At 37.8% G+C, this 18,862-nt stretch overlaps 1 long non-coding RNA gene across 3 annotated transcripts in view; it reads left to right on the top strand.

Moving 5' to 3' along the window:
* The window catches only part of LOC122237848, a 200,088-nt gene that overhangs the window by 134,964 nt on the left and 46,262 nt on the right, over positions 1–18,862 (top strand). For all 3 annotated transcript variants that reach the window (XR_006216523.1, XR_006216524.1, XR_006216525.1), the window contains one exon: positions 499–595. This is a non-coding gene — a long non-coding RNA (uncharacterized LOC122237848). The remainder of the gene's footprint in view (positions 1–498; positions 596–18,862) is intronic.

Raw genomic sequence — 18,862 nt, 5'->3', positions numbered from 1 at the left:
AAAATTTGAGTTAGGCTCCATATTGGAATATAAAAATCCAAGGGAAGAGAGATCACAAGACAATACATTAGGAGCATAGGAAGAATATATTTTATTTGATAAATTTTACTTTCTGTTTTTGTATATGTTTAATGCACTTATTACACATGGAGGAATAAAATGTATAAATATATGTATAAATTGACATTGTGCAATTGAAGCTTTGGAAGACCACAGAATAAGAGTGGTCTTCTGCACCTACAAGTTATTTTTAGCCATATTAAATAAATCCTCTGATAATTTTCTCTTTTTAAGACTTTTGAACAGTAAATGGGAATTTGGGGTAAGCTTAGGCTCTTTACAGTCTTGTTAGCATTAATACTTGTCCTTAATCAGTCTCCCTTCCAAAGCTATAGCTAGATCCCTATGTGTGATCATTGGTCATAGTGAGGTTAATAATAACTGAGCGCAAATGGCATTTTCATTTGTTTTAATCTAAGTTTATATCATTCTTCTCAGAGCTGGTTACCCCTGTGAGTGGCCACAACCTACTCGTCCTTACTACCTGAATTTCTGAATAATACTCATCTGGGAATCCAGGGATGACCCTCTCAAGGTATGAAGCAAGAACTGTATGGGGAAAATAGACTAAAGCATAAGGGTCTGTTTTACCTTTGTGTCAACAGGAAGACTGATACATATTTTTGTCTTAATTTCTTAATAAGATGAAAGATTTGGATTTTCAAAATTCTCTTCATATAAAGAATTACCACTGATTTCAAAACAATTTCTGCAGTCACCATTATAATTCTTGGTAGAGCAGACAAAAAAATCTTAGCACAATAAATGCAATACCAAAGGTCAGTATTAGGAGAGAATATTACATATAACTAATACCAGGAAAATAGAAACTGTCAGCCAATGATGGGCAAGTTGAAAATATTAGTTTAACACCGCCACTTACTAGCTATGAGACCTGGGGTGAACTTCTTAACCACATTTTTCTCATTTGAAAAACTTGGATAATTATTACCTATTAGCAGGAGGTGGATAAAAGCCTAAAATATATGTCACAATCGATAAAGTGTCGCTGCATTATTATTATGTTGGCAATGTAGGATTTGACCAAAATGACAAGTCTTTATCTAGCTTGTTTGATTGGAGTGTAGATATATACTCCAATGTGGGCCCAGTTTTAACTCAAATATTTCACATACTCTACTTGGGCAGAAAGTGTCCATTGATACTAATATCAAGAGAATTTTTGGTGCGTACAGAAATAGTTTCCATGGAATCTGCCAAGTCTAGGGGAGATAGAGGTATATGAACTTGAATATCTCTTATTTCCTGACCACCTAAAGGTATGAAGGCTATGCAGCCTCACATGACAAGGGTAACTGAGAAGGAATGCTTAAGAGATGACCAAATTTAAGCCAATTCAGGATGTGCACCAGAATGTGCTGTTTTGTCACAATGATTGTGGGCTTCAGAATTAGACCTAAGTGTGAATACCAGCTTACCCACCTGGAATGCCAGGAAAGTACTCATGTCAACAGGCCCCACACCATTTCAAAGCGATAACGGGAAGACCCCAGGAGATGATATCATTGAAGAAGGCTTAACACCTTCTTCAGTGCTGTTTAACACTGGTTAGTTTTTCCTTCTTTCCTATAGAAATGTTTGGGTACTACCGTGCAAGTTCATAAATAGCACACTTCAGAAGAGTGAGGTGAAAATACGGATTGTGAAAATAAGCAAGTGTGCCTGGGGGATATGCCCATTTAGCAAAAAAACTCCTCGATAATTAGGGAGGAAATGAAAATTCCATATTTAGCTCACAGACATTAAAGAAAGATAAAGGTAGTATTGAGCAACCCTCAAAATGTGTCGCCTTTTCCTCATTTCCTACTCAAACTAATTACCAAGGACAACAGAACCATTTTGTTAATTCACACTAATGATGAGGAGCCTCACTGTAAATTACCAAATATCCTAGATTAGTTACTAAATAAGTAAGTCCCATAAAAAATAAAACACAGCAGTGCCGAGATAGAGAAGGCAATATGTTCATTCTGTAATTGCGGCTGAATGTTAATTATTTTGGGTAATACTTTATTCCACATATGTGAATGTTCTTCAGTACATTTGAGGTAATATCAGTTGGTCTCACCATTTCCATATCTAACTGGGATCATTATCTAAATACTGAACAAGTCAACTAAGAAATTTGGATAATGAGTGATTCAATTCACATATGCCACATTCATATTCTAAAATGGTTTTCATTATAGTTTTATTTTTCTTGTAAGTTTTGATTATTCCTTGAACACTAGAGTGCCACAATTACCAGTGGGTAAGGCCACGTGAGTTCAACAAGCTACAAAGCAGCCATGACATTATTAATTGGTTCTTGTAGACTGTGTTTTCAATCAATAATGGTTACAATAGCTGAGGCAGTCATGCGCTAATCTGCTGTGTCTATTAAAATGGCTGCAGTGAGTAGTTTAGCTGTCCTCAGACTGTTCAGGTTTATGTGAAAAGACATTTACTCTCCAGCAGTCCAAGGGTGGTTCAGAGAGGGTAGTCGGAAATGGAAGTCAAGTGTGTGCAAGAGAGCAAACCATTATTCTAGAACTCAGAGCACTCTAACACACCTAACAAGGTTATAATAGAAACACTTTATCCGTGTCTGATCCACTAACATGAACTTATTTGATAACAAATAACTTGTTCTTGAAGAGAGGGTCCAAAAGTTAACTTATATCTCACAGTACAACTAAATAAGAAAAGACTTACAAATCTCCCTCCATAAATCCCCATGATTTCATGTTCCCTTTGGTCATATTGAGGAAAAGACAGAGCAGAAAAGATTTGCTCTTCTAATAGGCTACATAAACAGAAAGCCTATCAATTATATCAAGGAGATAGGTATGACAGAAAAAGTAATAGTTGCAGAAAATTATAGGGGTATAAGGAAAAGAGAAGTAGATTTAATAAAATCTTCTAATTGAAAAAATTATTACCTAGTTTTGTATAGCACATGAAATATGCTGTTCCTGTTATAAGGTTCCTGTTTTAAGGTCATCTGGTTTTGAAGAAAGTAAAACTTGACCTTCTGAGGGAAGCAGATACTATCCATTTCTGAACACCTTATGTAGTTATTTCCCACTTCAAGATGAAATGGGCAGTTCCAGGAGAGAAATGCATAACATCTGAAACTATGGGGCCTGGAAAGCTTTGGTAGCCCTCCATAGGCCTATTGTATTTCACAGACAAGATAACATGCCATAACTAGTTGGCATTGACCACAAGAGCTAAAAAAGGGTGGACTGCTCTTGCTTTTTCCTACATGAACAACTTCCTATTGCAGTGACTTGTCTATATTGGGTACTGGAAAAGCGTCAGATGTTGTACTTACTTTTTGTAGAAGGACCTTGATCCTACCCTCTGCCCTATTGATTTATTTTTAATGTATGGACCTCTTTCAAAACTGCATCACAAATTATCTTTACTTTTGGTTCTTGGCTCCGATTACAACCCTGAAGTTTATGCTCTCCAATTCTTATTAAGAATAGAGCTAGGGGGCGCCTGGGTGGCTCAGGCAGTTAAGTGTCTGACTTCGGCCCAGGTGATGATCTTACGGTTCATGGGTTCCAGCCCCGTGTCAGGCTCTGTGCTGACAGCTCGGAGCCTGGAGCCTGCTTCGGATTCTGTGTCTCCCTCTCTCTCTGCCCCTCCCCCACTCGTGCTCTGTCTCTCTTGCACAAGAATAAATAAACATTAAAAAATTTAAAAATATATAGAGAGCCTTAATTCATCCATACATCTGGATGTTCTCATTTTATTCTAAGGTCAAGCCTGACCATCAGAATCATGTGTTAATACTCTTTTTGTAGCCTCTCATAAAAGCACTCATAAAGCTTCAGTATTCTGTCATTGACAAATATTGAGAGATGGTAGCTATTGAGAGTGGACCTGTGGATCATTATTTATTCAGTGTAGTGATAATGTTAAAGACATAACCTAGTCTATTACCAGAGATCACCTTAAAAAGAAGAGATATTTCCTACTGGTCCTTTTAGCTTCTGCCTCCCAAATGAAGAAACGCTATGATTCTCCTAAGCAATTAAAGTTTATTTATGATCTGAACAGTGTGTTACATGTAAACCATGTCCCTCTTTGCTTTGACTCTCCATTAACTTAGAGACAGGATCTTGGCTTCTAGCAATTGTGTATCCACCAGCTAATACAAATATATACATTTTGATGTATTTATTTTATTCCCAACTGTATTGGTTAGCTATTGCTGCATAACAAATTACCCAAATGTTAGTGTTTAAAAGCAACAAACATTTATTTTCTCACAATTTCTGTGGATACAGCTTTGCTGGGTGCCTCTGCCCCAGGACCTCATAGTTTGTGATCAGATTTTGGCCTGGGCTGTATTCTCATCTGCAAGCTTGTCAAAAGGAAGATCTTCTTCCAAACTCACTCACAGGATTGCTGACAGGATTCAGCGCATCACAGTTTGCTGGATTGTATTCCATAGTTGCTGGATTGTGTTCCATAGTTTCTGACTGTTGGTCAGAGGCCCCCCCCCCCCACTTAGTACCTTGCCAAAGGGCCCTTTTCATAGGACGGCTCACTGCATGGCAGTTTGAGCAAGCAACTGAGAAAGCAATAGAGAGGGAATAGAATGTAAGTCAATGTCTTTTTGTAACCTGATCTTGGAAGTGATGTTCCATCACTGCTGGGGTATTCTTTTTTTTTTTTTGTCTTATCAATAGTTACCTTTCTTTTTTTTTTTTTTAATATATGAAATTTATTGTCAAATTGGTTTCCATACAACACCCAGTGCTCATCCCAAAAGGTGCCCTCCTCAATACCCATCACCCACCCTCCCCTCCCTCCCACCCCCCATCAACCCTCAGTTTGTTCTCAGTTTTTAACAGTCTCTTATGCTTTGGCTCTCTCCCACTCTAACCTCTTTTTTTTTTTTTCCTTCCCCTCCCCCATGGGTTTCTGTTAAGTTTCTCAGGATCCACATAAGAGTGAAACCATATGGTATTCTGTTTATTTGATGGAGGTCGCTAGGTCTAGCTTATATTCTAGGGAAGAGAACTGTACAGAAGCATGAATACCAAAAGGTGAGGGATTTGGGACCATTTTAGAAGCTATCTTTTTACTTTCTTATACATAGTTCACCTTTGCCTAAGTCTTCAGTTACTTTTATTCTTTGTGTTACACATACTTCCATTACTTTACTTAAAATGCATACATATCATATGATAACATATGGTGTGTGTTTTATCAATGTATATTGTATGAGATTGTACACCCTTTGTCATTCACTTTAACAACCACAATAATTAGTTTATTAATCTATCTGCTATGGGTATAGATCTGTTTTGAGGACTAGGAATACAATAATTTACCAAAAAAAAAGAAGAAAAAAGTCTTGCCTTTAAGAGCAGTTATGGGGATCCAGCTTAGTATACAATATTCTAACCGAAGAACATTTTTTTAAAGATAATTCCTCTTTATATATTTAGGGTAAACCCAATCTTGTCTTGGTATATTCTCTTTCCAAATATATATTGGATTTGATTTTCTAGTTTTTTAAATCTCTATTATTTTTAGGATTTTTACATATATTTTAAAGAGTAAAATTGATGTGTAGTATCCTTTTACATGCCTTATTTGGCTTTTGATATAAGGATTATACTTCTCTTGTGGAGTAAGTTAGATATTCCCTCTTTTCTGACCATTAGAAAGAGTTTGTTAAATTAAAAAAAAAAAAGGATAGTCTGCATTTTGAACATTTGGTAAAATTCATCTGTAAAACTCCTGGCTCTGCTATTTTATTTCAGTATTTTTATTTTTATTTTTATTTAGCTGTTTTATTTGAAGATTTACAGACTAACTTCTCTAATACCTACAGGATTACTTGAGCTTTTAACCATCTTGAAATAATGTCTGCATGTATATATATTCTCCCTTACATTTTTTGGTTCATCTCAGATTCCAAAATTATAGGAACGTAGTTATTGGTAGTGTTCTCATTATCTTTTTAGTTTCTATTTGTAGTGTGGGCCCCTTTTCATTCATAATATTATGTATTTGTATCTTCTTTTGATGAAAATTGTCAGATTCATCTATTTTGTGGGATTTTTATTTTCATGTATTCCAATTCTGGAATTCTTGGATCCCTCATCTGACTTCCATGTCTCCACAATTCTAGTCTCTGGGCTGTGAATCCCAGGGCCCTGCAAGGCTCCAAATCTCCCTTTCTCCCTGGGTTTTGATTCCCTGATTAGTTTTGAATGAGATACTCCCTGCTATTATAGTATGGTTCCCTACATAGAATATACCAGCCTCTCTTTATATGAGAAGAAGATTTGGATATCATGTGATTTAAAATGGGGGAATCTTGGGGTTCCTGGGTGGCTCAGTTAGCTAAGTGTCCAGCTCTTGGTTCGGGCTCAGGTCATAGTCTCACAGTTTGTGAGGTCGAGTCATTTGTTGGTCTCCAGGCTGACAGTGTGGAGCCTGCTCAGGATTTTCTCTCTCTCTCTCTCTCTCTCTCTCTCTCTCTCTCTCTCCCTCCCTCCCTTTCCCCCACCCTCAATAAATAAATATTTAGAAAAAATAAAGTAGCTGAATCTTTAGTGTATCCTAGTTATGGTTTCTTAAGCCAATTCTGTCTCAGTCAGAAAATCTACTCTCAGAATGGAACAAAGCACGTCTCTGTGTGCTGGGAGGTATTCCCCATCTCTTCTTGATTCCTCTGCACCTTGGGCCCTAACCCTGCCTCTGGTGCTTTAGATTCTGGGTGGTACCATCCCCTGTACCTAGTAGTGGTCAGACGTTCGGTGCGTCTCCCTTGCCTTTATCCACTTAGCCAGTATCCAGGCCTGGCCATCCCTGACATTGTCCACCTTAAAAATAATCCACCTTATTTGCTTTTCTGCCCTTAACTATTTGGGTCTTCAAGAGAAAGGGAAAATGTCTAGCCACTGCAAATGGATGCCTGGAAAGAGTTCTTCTGACCAAAAATAAAAACCTGAGGCTGAAGCTTAGGGATTGATTATACTTTATCCCTTTGTGTCAATTAGCTTTGAAAGATTTAGCAGCTATGATGTCTCCACTTAAAACTCAGTTGAATCTCTATACGAAAAGAAAAAAAAGACCTCTTAAATTAAACTATCTTTTGAACTTTTATTAAATATTTTTTAAAGTTTATTTATTTATTTTGAGAGAGAGAGAGAGAGAGAAAGAGGGAGAACAAGTGGGGTAGGGGCAGAGAGAGAGAATCCCAAGCAGGCTCTGCACGGCCAGCACAGAGTCCGATGGGGACTCGAAATCTGGGCTCGAACTCACGAACCGTGAGGTCATGGCCTGAGCCAAAATCAAGAGTTGGATGTTTTACTGAGCCACCCAGGTACCCCTTTATTAAATATATTTTAAACTGATTTTTCTTTCTGCATTATCTACTTTCTGTGTAATCCATAACAACGTCTCTCACTCACATCAAAGAAATACGTGCCTAGTAGTGGATAAGCTGCTCTGGGTCTCTGTTTGCCCAGTATTCACTTACAATTTTCTAATGCCTGCACTTCATCTTGATATGGCTTGGTACCCATGTGACAACAAAAGTCAGGCTGTTTATTTCCTTGCCCTTGATGTTATTTTGCCCAATGCTGAAAATGAACCTAAAAATAAAAATTCACTAACAAAAGTGACTATGATGGTTTATTCTGTAATTTTTCCATTTTTCTTATTTTATAAATTGGCAGAGAATCTCATCAGTCAAAGCTTAGGGAAGAAAATTCTTCACTTCTTTTAAACTGTTTAATAAGGGCTGTGTAATTTTTAATCTTATAGATGGGGATCAGTGCTATAAGGAATAAGCAGATACTCTCCCTGAAGGAAATTGATATCAAATGAACCTCAAGAGTCATCTTTGGTTTGGTATTAATCATTGCTTAATTATCCCCTTCTTTGGTGCTCTTGGAATTTTTCAGAGACGGGACCACAATGCCAGAAAACATAGAAAGTGTCCTTTGTTCCTTGAATTAAGGGCTCTTCCGCTGTCTGTCTCTCCCGCTCATTTGTTACATCTAACAATCTGGAAGTGAATGTGCTTAATAGGCTTTGTCTGAGAAGAGCTTCATTTCTTTTTTGTGAAGGAAGCTATAGCCTTGGAATTGTCTCCTCATGCACTCCACATTTTGACAGCACTGAGCCTTTATTTATGAAAGAAGTTTAATTAATGCCCTTGGATAAACTGTTAACCTTTGAAATGGTTTCCTGATGCATGGAGGCCCTTTCTCTTCTGCCAGGAATTGATTTTGGAAATGGCCCTGCCTCCTCGTGACTTATGATTCAGAGAGAGGAAGAGACCATGCAAAGTGCAACAAGGCGGGGATGAGAGCCCCGTGAGGTGTAGTGATGAAGGGTTTGCATCAGTATGTGTAAAATATAGATCATTGAAAATGTGTGGAATCAACTTCAAAGAAAGATGATGGTTTTACAAAGAGACTGTAATATCGTGCCATTGAAACAAACTGTAACACTGAAAATATAAGGCAGTTTTCTGCCTTGTAAAGCAAGGTTCTCAAATTTCGAGTAAAATCATAAGAATTTTTTTTTTTAAGATTGGCATAGATGATGGATAGACAGAAAGGGAAAGGAAAGACACAACTTTCAGCCTAGTAAATTTTATTGTATTTTCCTGGCACGTCGCCCAGAGACATTTGCAAAGAAAAAGATGCCAGAGTTATTCTTTAGAGGGTTAACTCATATTAATGTAGTTATTGTTCACTGTACACACAGATGTTTTTTAATTAAGTGCTATTTTAGGAAAGTAATTTCTCCAAAGCAGAAGCAATATTTGGGGGCAAAGTGTGTGAGAAGTGTTGCAGAAGTTTCCTCGTGTTTGTGGTAATCTAGCCGAATAGTAACTCCTGGTAAAATTAAATTACTGTGGCCCCGCGTCCATTTCCCCGGTAGTACAGTCAGTGGAGACTTCACAGTTTTGTCATTCCAATTATGCCCTTCAGAAGAATACCATATTGGTTTGTTTGCACAGAAATTACAGAAAATACAATCTGCCACTGAGGAAAATAAATAAAACTATGTTCTCAGTTATGTTATTGCCACTTCAGTTTTAGACCCTCTCTTATAAAACCTATTTGTTTTCTGTACTAGGGATACAGATTGCTTATTAAATTAACAAGGGCCAAGCAATAAAGATCTGAGTAGAATAACAATTCGGACCCCACTGGACTATAAAATAATTCCATTTTTCTCAATCAAATTGTGAGTGTTAAGCTGCCTGTCGCCTGATTGCGCAACACCACCACCTCACCTTTCCCCTACAGTCCTGGAATTTTCCAATTAGGAGATAGGCTTGTGCTTGAGGCTATGTTATCTACACTCTTAGTCTTAGCCAGCATAGTACATTCTGTGGAGCGTGCTGAGAACAGGCTAGAAGTGAAAGAACATTCTTTTGACCAGGCCAGTACCTCCCAGCCATGTCACTGCTCACTGATCAGGAGCCACAGCAGAGCCCCCTGCTAATCCTGCCCCTCCTCCATGGCAAGGACCACTCTACCTGCTGCTTTCCTGGCACGTGTTCTCGGGGCAGGTGTGTGCAGCTGAGTGCCACCTGAGAGATGTAGGCTGGCCTTGGGTAGGTTGTAGAAGAAGAAAGAAAAGGCAGGATAAGTCATGAGTCATGAGGTCCTCCAAAGTGAGATGAGATAAAGAATGTCCAGGCTCTGGAGTTTTTCTGACTTGGTGACGGGAACCAATTTCCTGGAGGCATCTTCTCGTTTTAAAGTTCCTTCTGCCTTGTATCACCAGTGTTCAGGATCTTGGGATGACAGAGTGTCATACAGTCCAATTTCTGTTTTGCTCATGGGAAAAATTAAGGACCAGCGAGCAAAAGTAATTTTCCCAATGGTGCACAGCTTCTTAAGAAACAGCCCAGTCCCTGCAAGCATCTGATTCTCCAAATTCTTAACCTGAAGTTTTTACTAGTGTGTAAAGGGAAATACAGTTTTGATGTGTAACTAAACTGAAAGAGCCAGAAATGTAATCTTATTCTCTGCTTGGTAAGAGATGGTGATAGAAAGCGTTTGCTTCTGTCCAGCTTTTATTAAGCATTGAAAAAGGGTGTCACCATTGCCGTCATCTCTAATAACCCTGCTGCTTCCCTAGAGTTTTTAGGAGAGTGGGAGGGCCGGGGGAATCGAAGTATTTTCTCTTCCCTGAATTCAACAATAAGACCAGGATTAAGTTCTCTATGATCTAAATTCCATTATCATTATTCATTGACCTACCATGAAAAGTATTCATGAAAAGTATTCGAAGAGACAGGAAACATCATGTTCTGCCATCTCTGAACATTGTCTAACACTGGACTTCTGGACCAATTTTCATAATCTGTCTTCCCCATCGTCACTGTGAATTCTCAAGATCCGTGGTTCTTGAACTTGAGAGCACGTCAGATTGCTAATCCCCATTGCCAGAGCTTCTGATTCAGTCGTAGGTCTGGAGTAGAGCCCATGAATGTGCATTTGTTTTTTTTATTATTTAAATTCCAGTTAGTTAACATATAGTATAGTATTGGTTTCAGAAGTAGCATTTAGTGGTTCATCACTTACATATAACACCCAGTGCTCATCCCAACAAGTGCCCTCCTTAATGCCCATCACCCATTTAGCCCATCCCCCCACATACCTCCTCTCCAGCAACCCTCAGTTTGTTCTCTGTATTTAAGAGTCTCTTATGGTTTGCCTCCCTTTCTGTTCTAATTTTATTTTTCCTTCCCTTTCCCTATGTTCAACTGTTGCGTTTCTTAAGTTCCACAGAAGAGTGAAATCATATGATATTTGTCTTTCTCTGTCTGACTTATTTCGATTAGCCTAATACACTCTAGTTCCATCCACATTATTGCAAATGGCAAGATTGCATTCTTTTGGATTACCAAGTAATATTCCGTTGTATACAAATACCACTTCCTCTTTATCCATTCATCCGTCGATGGACATTTGGGCTCTTCCAATACTTTGGCTATTGTTGACAGGGCTGCTATAAACACTGGGGTGCATGTGCCCCTTCGAATCAGCATTTTTATGTCCTTTGGATAAATACCTATTAGTTCGGTTGCTGGGCCGTAGGATATCTCTATTTTTAATTTTTTGATGAACTTCCTTACTGTTCTCCAGAGTGGCTGCACCAGTTTGCATTCCCACCAACAGTGTAACAACCTCTCTGCATCCTCACCAACATCTGTTGTTTCCCGAGTTGTTAATTTTAGCCCCATGAATGTGCGTGTGTAGCAGCCTCACATACGATGCTGCTGCTGCTGATCAGGGCACACCACTTGAAGAACCACCACAATAAAGAAACGTGAACGTAAATTATAATAAAAATATTGAGAATCAGTTTTCGTACACAGACTATAGGTCACTGAAGCACATGTATCAAATTAATAATACTTTATTATTAAGAAGAGAGAAGGAGATTGAAGTTGATTGTAGCGGAAAAAGATTTTATTTGTATTGGTCAAATGTGGTCAAAAGAGAATAGATTAATATAATTGTGCAATTGAAAATAAATTATGTTTTTAAAATAGAAATAATATTTACTTTATGGTAAACAGATTATTAAATTTTTCCAATTTTGTGAGATCAATATCCTAATTTCTGTTTTTCTAGAAAATCATCCACCCTCACCCCCTCAGGAGGCTGGGTGCTCTTTTGTGGATCATTTGAACAGAATCTCTGGATGTGGGGGACACAAAACACAGTAGAGAATTGGGGTGAACAGAATAAAGTAGGGGAAAGAAGGAAACGCAAATGGAGGATTATGGAATTCTCACCTCTTTTCTCTGGACCTACTTCAGAATGCTTGCACACAAGTTGGTCCTCCTGCACCCTGTTCGCCCTGTGTTGCCTGTCATAGGAGATGGATAAGGACTTCTCAGCAGATTCCTCTCCGAAAGGCCTCTAGATACTGATGTTCGGACATACCTAGTGAAAAGCTAAATTGACCTGTGCTCTAGTGGTGCCAATAACTGACAAGTCCTCTCCTCCTAAACAGAGCTTCTTGGGGTGCCCGCGTGGCTCATTCGGTAAAGCGTCCAACTCTTGGTTTCAGCTCAGGTCATGATCTCACAGTTCATGGATTCAAGCCCCTCACTGACACTGCAGAGCCTGCTTGGGATTCTCTCTCTCTCTCTCTCTCTCTCTCTCTCTCTTTCTCTTTCTGCCCCTCCCCTGCTCTCTCTTTCTCAAAATAAATTAATTAATTAAAAAAAAACAGAGCTAATCAACAATTTTTTCAAGACTTGCTCTTAGAAAATAAGTTTAGGGGAGCCTCGGTGGCTCAGTCGGTTGAGCGTCTGACTTCAGCTCAGTCATGATCTCGCAGTTCACGGGTTCGAGCCCCGCATCGGGCTGTGTGCTGACAGCTCAGAACCTGAGCCTGCTTCAGATTCTGTGTCTCCCTCTCTCTCTGCCCCTCCCCTGCTGGCACTGTTTCTCTCTCAAAAATAAATAAACATTAAAAAATTAAAAAAATAAGTTTATGAACAAAAATCACAAGACATTGAAAGAAAATGCAGAATTTGAGAGATATAAAAGCAAAAGAAATAACAAATATACAGACACAGAGACACATGTACACACACAAAAGGGAAATAAATCCTATAATCCGTATCCTCAAAGAGAGTAGAGAAGACAGTGCTTCCACTAACTTATAAAATCCACTACTTTTAAAGAGGCATAATTAGAGATCAAAAAATAGTGCTTGAAAGTTGATGCATAAAAATTAATAAGTAGAAAAGCTCAGAAGCTAAAGAACAGAATAGTTCTAAGAATATGTAAAACAGTGATAAAAAAATTGAGAAAGAATATAGGATATTAGAGATTTAATCTGAAAAACAGTCATTCCAGAGAAAACAGAATGGAGAAAACTATATATTAAAAAAAATTACAAAAGTATGTGCTAATTTTCTGGGACATTATTTAGTTCATCAGTGACTGATAGTACATTCTGTTGACTTAGCCAAAGTTGTGAAATACTTCATATCGTGCTTCTTATAATAGGATGAAAGTAATATCAGCAGTTAAAAAGTCAAGTACCAATCTACTAAGCATATTCTTTAGAGATGTGGAGGTTTACCACCAGTGGACTGAGCTAAACGAATTGAATGTCACTCTGGACAGTGAAACTAGAAAGTGGGAGAGGTGAAACAGAGAGAATACAGACTTTTCCTGTTACACGCCTTTTAGGTGTCTTTTTTTTTCCTATTTAAGTTTTTATTATATGTATGTACCACTTAAAAATTAAAATGTATCGGAAAAGAAAATCAGTAAGCACACTTTTGAGAAACACACAAAAGAACATCTGACCGATGTTGAGGCATTCATAGTGGTTAAGAAGAAATTTTGACAGGTTGTGTCTCTCATTTCAATCCCTTTTCTCACGTAATCGATGACTGCATCTTTCCCATGCCTTCTTCCTGCCATAGTAGCAGACTAGGGAATTCTGCAGAGATTAGAAACATAGAGGCTACGGTTTTGGGGAATCAGGCACAAGAGGAGACCTACGCAAACAAGCCACTCTCCTGCTCACGTAGAAGAGGAGAGGTTTATTTTATTCATCAGGCTATAAAATGTACAGACTACACTGGCAATTGTTATTGCATCGACAGTCTATTTTATGGGATTATTGTAACCCTAAATCAGCGAAAACATATTCACATGAGAAGTCTTTAACCAGTAGTGCATCATGCTATTTAACAGAGCATTGCATGGTCATCAGGAGAGGGCACAGATAGTTTTGAAGGTAGACGAACCTGAGTCTCAGTGCTCTTTCAGCCAGTTACTGGGATGGGACCTTGTAAATGCTTCTTAACCTCTTAACACCTCATCTATAAAATGAGGGCAGTAACAGTGGCCACCTGCTTATGCCTGTCAAGTGAAATTCAAGTTCGGCAGGTGAAATTCTTAGTTTAGTGCTTAATGCTACATGGGAAATAGTAAACACACTTTAAATCATAGACTTAAACAGCGATGGCCATAGTATTCCTCATTATTACTGAAAGAAGTAGGCTGGTAATAATGTGAAGAAAATTTACAATTATAATGGAAACAGTCCCCAAATCTAATTTTAGTGTTTGTGATAGTTTTGCCTCCCTAAAAACTGTTAGCTCCAAAATGGTAATTAGAATTAAGTACTTTAGCTTTAAGATCTTTAGTTTTTAGCTTAGTTTTAGTTTAAGGCACCTGGGATGGCTCATTAGATTAAGTATCCTACTCTTGATTTTTGCTCAGTTTTGATCAAGCAGTTCATGAATTTGAGCCCCATGTCGGGCTCTGCACTGACAGCCTGGAGCCTGCTTGGGATTCTCTGTCTCCCTCTTTGTCCCTTCTCCGTGCTCTCTCTCTCTCTCAAAAGAAAGAAATAAACATAAAAAAGAAAGATCTTTAGTGTTAGTATTCTTCATTGGAGTGACAACACCAGATGAGAGATAAGAAAAAGAATAAAATGGGAAGATATTTTCAAAATTTGGACTCCATCAGTCCAATGAGTCAGGAGTTTATGTGTATTCCCTCATTCTAAATGAACAAACAACTGCAGGAGAAAGCTTCCTTGAGTTGTGCACAGTGGTGAAGACTGTGGTTCTAAGAACCTTTGAGAGCTGGGTGAGCTACACCTGAACTCTTATTTCTCTGGTGCAGCTACCAGAATAATAGAGTCCCAGAAGACAGACATTATGGACAAAACTTTGGGGTCTCAGCAAAAATAAAATTTTGGTCTTCCCTAAGTGTTCCCAGGTTTTATTTCTACAAAGAAGAAGAGATTAGGTATTTTAGGTAGGGAGATGGAAACTCTAGGGTTTTATCCTTCCTGCTGAATCAGCAGATCCTTTGCTTTCTGACCTTTAGGCAGTGGCGCAAGGCTCATCCATTTGCAAAGGTGTACAGCTGAAAAATAGGAAAGGGAGCTGTCCCTTGGGCTCTCTGCATAGGAAGGGAGTTTTTCATTGTGACTGTATCATTTGTTAATAATATGGGCTTGCTTCAATACGAACAAAGAGTTCATTATAAAAAATCAAAAAACTGAAAGACTTGCAAGACATGATGAACATAAATATTATGCCCTTTTTAACTGACAGGTGAAATGAAGTAAAGAAAGACGAAGTGCAATCCCGTAGGTGACACGGGAAGTGGCAGAAACATACTTTGAAAGTTTTGATCTTGAAATCTCTGTCCGCAGTCACCTTCCACATCCAGAACCCCGTTTTCCTGTCTGGGTGCAACGTTGTGCTATTTGCCTCTTTCAAGAAGGAATTTCTCTAAAGATGGGGGAATGGGAGTCCTCAGAGGATGCTGTCTTCCAAAACTCATGTCATGTAAGAGAAACTTCTGTGAAAGCCAGAAAGGAAATGAAACATGACTAATTAAGCATGTAACCTAACCAAGGAGATGTATAGCAGTTGTTGATGTCATAATCATCAGAGCCAATTTGTGAAGCGTCAGAATTTACATCACGGAGTTACAAGTGAGGCAACAGAAATGCCTCTTGTGAGGTAATTGTGATGTATTAAAGGCAGGTATATTCCCACCAAACTAGAATATAATTTAGATTTCTACCTAACATCCTGTACATGCAGAAAGCCTATGAAATGCTTCTCAAAAGAATAATTTAAATAGATATAGAAAATGAACACTTTCTCCAAAAAGCATGATGTTTATAGGTTCCAAAGGTATTCCCATAGTCTTACCATTAGAACATTTTTTAGATGACAAATTTATTTGTATGTGTGTATATATATATATATATATATGTTTATAATGACTATATATAATATGATTACATAAATATAGGATTATATATTATATATGCATACATATATACACATATGTGTGTGTGTTTCTCTGTCTAGATGCACTAAAATTAGAGACAACTGCATCTTCACAAAAAATTAGCTACTTTTCTAAATAAAGCTGGAATATTTCTAGGGGTAATTTCTTATATGTGAGATATTTGATCCCATGTGTCAGAATTCTACCTGTAGAATTTGCCCAGGACACCCACTTTTCAACACACTAAGATCTATAGTAATGGTCATTATCTCTACAACTAATTCTACATTTCCTTCCCATGGTCCTTCACCTAAATATTGTATAGAATAAAATGTTGTTTGCAACAACAGGCTAAGAGAAGGCATTTTAAAGTCAAGTAAGAAGAGTATTATTGAACTGTTGTGATATACTTTGCCTAAAAACTATTTAGGAGCTACTCAATAATGGGTATGCAGCTTCAGATTTAATAAACTATATTAGGGAACATCTCACAGAAAGCAGATGCAAGAAGGTTGAAATGACAAGGCATCAAATGGCATCATGTCTTCCTCCATCATTGGGGAAGCAACAATAATGACTGAGATTCTCAGATGGTCAACCAACTACTGACTTTAGAAATCTCTGTATAAGAATAAAAATGCTCCCCCCCCCCCCAAATCTATACATAGAAACTCTTTCAAAACATTTGCCCTTTTGCCCCAGGGACCAAATTATGGTCAGATTCAACAAATACCACAGGAGTTCCTAAAAAATAAAACTCAGGAACAACCTTGAAATGTAACATCTAAAAAGAGCGTGATTGCATCTTGCTGTGGTTTATCCTGGGCTCCTGTTCTTTCTTGTACCCACTCGACGTTTCACTTCCTGCTCTGTCTGTGCCCTCAACTCCCTGCACACATCACACTACTCTTTCAGATTCCCTGATTCTATCTTACTTCCCTGGGGCGAGCTGGGAGTGGGGGAGAAATGGCAAATGGATTGCGAGCAGGACAAAAATGGCAATATGTACAAGAATAGCCACATCTAATTTGATGTTATTTATACTGAAATGCTCACCCATACACGCAACTGCAAATTTTATTTTATTTAATTTATTCATTCTATGGACAGAGAATCATTTTGACCGTCAGAGGTCTGCAGGTGATGTTGATTTCCACCGCTGTGGGCTCATCCCATCTAAAAACTTCTTAACTTTATTCATAAAACTAATAATATGTATTTTTGTATTTTATAAAATGTTAATGTTTAGATGAAGCCACGTCTGTGGCTATTGTAATGTTCCTAAATCTTCTGGTCCCATAACATAGTTTCTACTTCCCTGAACCCTTAAGCTTTGAGTGTGTGGACTCTGTTCACTATGTATCTTCTATCACGGCCTGTCGACATACTTGCTCTTCCTTAAATATGTACTTGAAGTGTACAATTCTCAGAATTCTAGCTCCAGCTGGCAGGCAAAGGGAATTTTGTATGAATACGTACTTTGAAACTAGGCACTGTACTATCACAGTGTCTCCAGAGATTTACTTGGGAGTAACACTTAACTATGACGTAAGGTTAGAAAGGTAAGATGAATTGTTGGATGATTTATTATTTTGCTAATTTATCCCCAGTTATGTATTTTTAAGTGTCCAACTAGCATTACTCTTGTGACTTCAAAAACCAGTGAGTGGTAAATAATATATTAGGAGCATTTGATAAATTAAAAAGATTCAAGTAGATGATAATTCTCTGAAAGCTCAATTTAATGGCTCTAGAGCACTTACTGTTGGATTAATCAGACAGCTTTAATCAGTATATTCAATATACGTTGTTTATTAACACATACTTCTTCAGGATTAACAGCACCCTTCACAGTTCATGCGTGCAACAACAGCATTTGCAGTCTTTCTGATCAATTTTATGTGTAACCTTTCCTTATAACCTATTGTCTCGTGTCAGAGTGCCAGTCCTGTCATTAATAGGAGTTAGTCAGGAATTAGAAATTAGAAAGAAATAGGTAACAATCTGCACATATTTTTACCTCGCCTTTTAACACATTTTATTAAAATTAAAAATTTACATCCTATGCACTATAAAAGTATAAATGACAATCTACATTTCTCTTTCGTCCCAACACATTGGATGATATGCTCCTCAAAGGCAAGTACTATTTTTTAGCAGACGCAGAAACCAATGCCGTGTCCGCACAGCAAGAAAGCAATAATGGTTTTGTTGAACAAACTTGACGGTAAAATGTTATTTATCCATATCACAAGTAGAAGTGGCCCAGTATATAATAAACACTGTTCATCCAAACCGGTTGTTCAAAAAGGCTAAATTACATTGACAAAAACATTGAAGGGCTCTTACTATACATATGAGAACTAAAACTTAAAAAAAAAAATTCACATGACAGTTTAAGGAACATCAATATGGCATTTAAAGAAGCCTATGGGCCCGAAACTAGGCAACAGGTACCCCTGTTATGAGAAGAAACTGGGCATGATATTTTCAAAAAGGTTTTTTTACATTATTTTTTTAGGTAAGCTCCATGACCCGTGTGGGGCTCGAACTCACAATCCCGAGATCAAGAGTCACATTCTCTACCAACCGAGCCAGCCAGGTATGCCCAAAAAGTTTTTAAGCAAATGTCTATCAGGAGAATTTAAAATTTTATGTGTTTTATAAATTTTTCATTTTAAATATAGATCAATAATTATTTTAATGTTTTAATTAAAAGAGGACTTCATTTTCCTTCTGCTAAATGATCAAAATGTTTCAACTGTAAAATTTGGACTTCATTGGTTTTAAGTTAGGTCCACCACACATAAGTGAAGATGAAAGAATTATTGAGCAAATTTTTCAGAAAGACAGCTGCACACTACATTTAAGATATTTTACACCACAACAGAGCATTCAGCATAAACGTTTTTCTCTTCCCATTGTGAGTCAAAGCGATCTTTTTGTCCAGCCCTTCACCAGTAGGAACTGCTGGGCAAGCTATGTCTCCGTGTGCATTT

The sequence above is a fragment of the Panthera tigris genome, chromosome B1 (assembly GCF_018350195.1).
Source record: "Panthera tigris isolate Pti1 chromosome B1, P.tigris_Pti1_mat1.1, whole genome shotgun sequence".
NCBI classification, from domain to species: Eukaryota; Metazoa; Chordata; class Mammalia; order Carnivora; family Felidae; genus Panthera; species Panthera tigris.
The sequence above is the reverse complement of the archived record's forward strand: the minus strand, read 5'-3'. Positions and strand labels throughout refer to the sequence as shown.